This window comes from Meles meles, chromosome 7 (genome assembly GCF_922984935.1).
Source record: "Meles meles chromosome 7, mMelMel3.1 paternal haplotype, whole genome shotgun sequence".
NCBI classification, from domain to species: domain Eukaryota; kingdom Metazoa; phylum Chordata; class Mammalia; order Carnivora; family Mustelidae; genus Meles; species Meles meles.
Window position 1 is genome coordinate 139,583,136 of NC_060072.1, and position 6,087 is coordinate 139,589,222.

Genomic DNA, 6,087 nt, shown 5'->3' on the forward strand with positions numbered 1-6,087 from the left:
CGTATCCAGAGAATGGAAACTTGATCAGTCTAGCCAGGTAGTTCTTATCAATTCCCCACACCTCAAAGCTTACATGAGTATAAACTGCTGTCTTTCTGCGGCTCTAGGATTCCCCGGGCCCTCCGCAGCCAGAAGGCAGCAGTGACCGTCAGACAGTGATGAGCTCTGGTGTCAAGGTCCTGATGTAGAAGGGAAGGGCTTTGATTCCCATCCCTGCTGTGTGCACAGAGTCAGACCATAGATCCATAAACTTGCTGCCATTCCACTTCCTCTCCTATAAAAAAAAATTTTTTTTTTTTTTGAGGGAGAGTATGGGCAGGGGAGAAGGAAGAGGGGAGAGGGGGGCATGGAGAGAGGCAGGGGGAGGCAAAGGGAAAGAGAAAAATCCCAAGCAGTCTCCATGCACCCATGGCAGGACTTGACCTCACGACCCTGAGATCATGACCTGGGCCAAAATCCAGAGTCAGATGCTTAACTGACTGAGCTGTCCAGGCTGCCCTTAAATTTTAAAGATTTTAATGGCTAGAAGGAAATTGAGAGGGCATCTAGTTCCACCCCTCGTTCCCAGAGGAGGAAAGAAAAGCAGAAGGAGAGCCAGATTCAAGCCTCCCTCCTCATGGCAGAAGTGGCTGGTAAAAGGCTATGTCTGAGACAGATACCAGACTTATGTTAAGTAAGATTACTCTTATTAAAATACTTCTTTCCATAATGGGAAATATTCTGTCAAGAAAACAAGACATAAAGCCATGTATAAATCATGTCGGTAGGTGTACATTTTATTGCTGGTTTACAAAGGAGGGTGTTACATAGCCACATTTCTTTATGCGTAGAATATCTTTGCTAACAGCCATGGCTTCTGGAGAGCGGACCTGGGGAATTAGGAGGGGACCGGGTGTCAGGCACGAGAGGCCAGGCCGAAACAGTAAGTGACAAAGACACTTGTCAAATCTCTTCTGTTTGCTTTTGACTGCTAGCCAGATGAAAAAAAAAAAAAAACCTTTGGGTTTCAGCAAGAAAATCTGAATTCATCACCTCGTTCATTCTCTTTCTTTCCTATGTAACTTAATTAAGATAGAAACCATTGGGCCTTCTTGGCTCACTGGCCCTGGCCAGGTCCTGCATGAAGTTCACACAGGGAAGCCGGGAGTGGTACAGAGAGTCCCCTTGGTCCCGAGTCGCCAGCCAGCCCTCCGTCTTATTGCGACCCAAACTTTGGCAGGACTGGAATTTCCAATCAGAAGAAATACCTGGACAGGAAGGGGTGGGAGACAGTTGCACCGGAGAGGGAATGTCTTTTCGCACCAGCCCAGAAGTTGGCAGAACTTGTTGGCCCAGATCTTCCATAATCTCTCCATTATCCGCAGGTGAACTCTCCATTATCCACACTGCCGGGGCGGGGAGTGTTCCCAGCCCCCCAGCCCCCGCTGGCACTTTTGGGAAACGTGATACTCAACCAGAAATCAATTTCATTCCTAGCTCCAGGACTCCAAGAAGCATCCATTAACCCTTCCTCCTGGAAATTTCCTTCTCTTTCATTTCCTTGAATGTTCATTAGACTCAGAAGACCCCCTTCTATTGGGATTTCAAAATGGACCCACCTGTTTCCTATGCCAGTGACACGAGCAGGACCGTGGCTGCTCTTTGGAGTTGTGCACGCGTGTGGGAAAGATAGACCTGAGGACATCCAGCTTCACAGAGAGAAAATCTAGCAGGAGTTAAAACAAAATAATACTAAGAGCCCTGCTGTAACTCCAGCATCCTTAGTGGTATTTGTGTGATGACACTTTGTAAGCTAGCTCAGGGAACCTCCCCGTGGACACAGAGCTGTGATGAGAGGATGCTGTGCTCCCCAACTGATGCCCTCGGATCCCCAATTTCAATGGGCTCCCCTTGTCCACTCACAAAAATGAAGGGGATCTGGGGGCTGCCAGATAACCAACTTTTATGTCGCTGCCATTTTTGAGGCAACAGATGTCTCTGAATTTCCCAGGTACCCAGAACCGTAAACTAACACTGAAAATAAACAAAGCATGTGCTCTGTTCTCAGATGGTATCTGTCCGAGCAGTCGCGTCTAACTGATTTTGGAGGAAGACAAAACAGGTTTCCCACATCTAGGTTAACTGTGGGTAACACGGGAGGAGAGTGCGGTCCGCATAAAGGGATGAGCCAAGCTCCCCCTGTTGAGAGGGCAGCTGCTGCTCCCGGGCAAGGGTCTTTGAGCAGGACGGGATTGCTGGCTGTCCCATGCTCTCTCCTCTGCTGTGTCCTGGGTGCCCTCCAGAGGGCCCAGCAAAACTCTCGCTGAGGGTGTCTACAGATGAAAACAAAAGTGCTTTGTCCATAGCTACTTTGCATCTCTCTTCTCTCCAGCTCCAAGTGAGCTTTTGAAACCCAGTTACTGTAATCATGGTTTTCTTGTGCATTTGAGATTAGATCGACATTTAAAAATCTAGCTCGCAGGCAGAAGGTAAAATTGCAAATAAGTGTTTGGTCTTTGTTGAAACAGCGGGGATACGGGAATATGGGAATATGTCAAAACAAAGTCTTCTGACAATTGCAACATGGAAGGCAGACCTTTCAGCGGGGACTGGATATGTGAGGGGCTGAGCCCTCTCTTACCTCTGTTCCCCGCAGGGGCCAGCATGGTTCTTTGCACAAACTAGTCCCCAGTAAGGCTTCCCCGCTCTCCTCTAGAGCTGGTCTGCTCTCCACTATCTAGGAATTCTCTCCCCCGGGTGCGTTCCTTCCTGGCTGCACCTTGAGGGGTTGGCCCTGGACCCGTGGCATCAGGTAATCTTTACTCTCAATCCCACTGCAGACCTACACAAAAAAAAATCCCCCCAGGCCCTCCAGAAAATACTGGTGTTTTTGTTCAGGGCAAATGAAGCTCAGAGACGGAGATTCTTTGCCAATCCTTTATTTGACATGGGCTCATTATGGGAATTAAAATTCATCATAGTAATATTTCACAAGCCAATAGCCTACAAGGTAATGCCTCTTAATAAACCAATATAGAAATAACATACTCCAAACCAATGACAGATTAATTACACTATTGTTCCAGGCAAAGGGGAGGTGAGAGAAATAAAATCCAAATTTTGTCCAGGTGGCGCTTCTACAAGTTGGTTCTCGGTGGAGTAGTCAGTCCTTCCAACTAAAAGCTGGTTAGCAGCTGCCAGGTCAGGTCCCTCACGGCTGGGGCCTGGAGCTGGCGGGTGATGGCGCCATCGTTGGAAGGCAACATGGGCTGCTCCGAAGTCTACTAGTCCAATGACTATCCAACAGTTTGTACCACTGGCTACAAGGACCTTGGCTTGCCAAGGCAGGAATAGATGTCCCTCTCTTCCCAAGACTGTAACCACTACTGACCGAGAATATCCTGGCTACAGTAGAGGCATGTGTCTCAAGATCCTTGGAGAGCTCTTTAGATCAGCAAAGAGTAGTGTTATCTAGACGGTCCCGCTCAAACTTCTGGTGAAACCTCTTGAGGACACCGCTGCCATTACTGAGGTGTCAGTCACGTTAACCGTCCTTTCCACTCCAGGAGCTGAGAGTTTGAGACCAAAGTCCCAATATCTGATTTCAAAACTGTTGCATCAAAACAAGTTCACTCGAAACACGTTCAGACCACAAACAACGTTGTCCGTGAGAAGCTTTCAAAACATGGATTTGAAATCACAGCAAGTCTGTACACGACCCCTGGCTTTCATGCTGACGCACGCTACTGATGTTTGCTATCCATAAAAGACTGATTGGCTTCAGTCTGTCTGATAAATGGGCACGCATAAGGGGGGAACACGGGGGCTGACAGTGATCCACATCGTGGATTTCAAGACCGACTGCAGTGCTTGGCACCATGCGGACAGCTGGTGGAAACTTCCCTCTGGAGGTATGGACAGGCTGGCTGACCTCAGATGGTAGCTGTCTGTCCAACGCTGGGCAAATCCCCCACGAGGGCCAGACTGGAAGGCAGTCTTTTTGACCCGTTTCAGGTTCTTTTATAGACCTCAAGGCAAGCACAAGGTGGGGAGTAGTAGTTAGAAGACCTGGCTCCAGCTCATGCCATGGGATGACCCGCAAGTATATCCATAGAACACCCTATCCAACAAGGGGCTTAGACACGATGATCTCGGGACCCGAGCTGAAAAGATCTGGTCTGTCCTCCACGAAGCATTCTGATGTCCAAACATAATCAGATGCCTTGTTGCCTGAAGCAGGAATTATCAAGGGCATCAGAAAGAGGTTTCAGGATGTGATCATTCTGTCCCAGCTACATTGAAGCCTGACGGCCCCCCTGGTTGTCTTCTCAGGAAGCAAATGATGGATTCCCTCAGGACCCACTTCTTCTCAGGAGCTGACTCTGTCTGCTGGCCCATCCCCAGGCTGCAGCTCTTGGCTTCCTAGGCTAACAGCTTTGCAGGTGCCCCATGAACAGATCCCAGCCCCGAACGCTTTCTCGTTCCCCCACAGTCCCTGATCATCTTGCGGCAAACATTCTAGATCTTTCCATGAGAGCTCCAATTTATTTAAAGGGTATGCTTTTTCTCCCGGTGGAGTTTGTCAATTAAACGATTCATATCAGCTGTTTCAGCTTTTCACGAAAATCATCAAAGGTGGTACACCTTGGCCCAGGGACAGGTCTGGGTGTTGTTGGACCTGATGTGGGATAATATATGAGCAGGCACAGGACCATGGGGCACCTGGGCAAGTGAGGGGCCCTGAGGCTGAAGCTTCATTACGTTGGTGGTGAAGGCACCTCTGCCCTTATTTGGAGAACTGAAACTCCAGTTTCAGTTCAGAAGGGAGCTCAGGGCTCTCTTTGCAGCAAGACCGCCCATCACCCACGATGGTCTATCACGGGTTGACAACACAATATGAGCAAGAAAACGGGGACTAAAGGCAGACAAGCCTGGCTTCCACAACCAGCTCTGTCTCTCTCTCTTTTTTTTTTTTTTTTTTTTTGACAGATGGAGATCACAAGTAGGCAGAGAAGCCCGCAGAGAGAGAGGAGGAAGCCAACTCCTTGCTGAGCCGAGAGCCCGATCCGAGGCTCGATCCCAGAACCCTGGGATCATGACCTGAGCTGAAGGCAGAGGCTTTAACCCACTGAGCCACCCAGGTGCCCCCAGCTGTCTTTTTACCTGCTCTGCGATCTGAAGCATAAAGTGATCGAACCTCACCGTGCGTCAGTTCCTCCTCTGAAGAAAACCCAGAGGCAACGGTCCATCTTTCACACGTGTGCTGCGAAGATCCCAAGGATGGCGTTAGGTCACACACGAAAAAGTGCGTCACATGGTTGACTCGGAGAATGACTGACTCCAGCTCTGATCCAATCATTTTCATTACAATTGGTCTACGGGATTGAAATTTACCTTATACAAGGAAAGTTCGTTATTTTATATTTATTTTAATTGTATTTATTATTTTTTAGGGAGAGAGAGCGCTCAGCAACCAGGTTTGGGGGGTCAGAAGGAGAGAAAGAGAGAGAGAATCGTAACCAGGCTCCATGCATGTAACAGAGCCTGACACCGGGGCTCCATTTTCACAACCCCTGAGATCAGGACCTGGGCTGAAAACAACTGACCTGACATTTAAGCCACTGAGCCACCCAGGCGTCCCCAAGGCAAGTTAGTTATTAACTTGATAAACAACAGACACAGGAGAGGCAAGCACATATTCAAAGATAGTATAAATGTATAAAAACAAGATGTAAAACAGAACCACACTTAGCCTGAACCAGTGGCTGACAATTCTTTCTCTGTCCCCCTGCACTGAAGGGACACAGCATAATCCAAATGACAATGGCTAATGCCTCAGCAACAGAAGAAGGGCTTATAAATAATTGGCAAACCTCTCAAGTGTTTTTTTTTTTTTTTAAGATTTTATTTATTTGACAGACAGATATAGGCAGAGAGGCAGGCAGAGAGAGAAGAAGGGAGAAGCAGGCTCCCCACTGAGCAGAAAGCCCGATGCAGGGCTTGATCCCAGGACCCTGAGATCATGACCTGAGCCAAAGGCAGAGGCTTTAACCCACTGAAGGTTCTTTGCTTCTTCATGATACATGTTCTCCTCCAACCTATACCCCA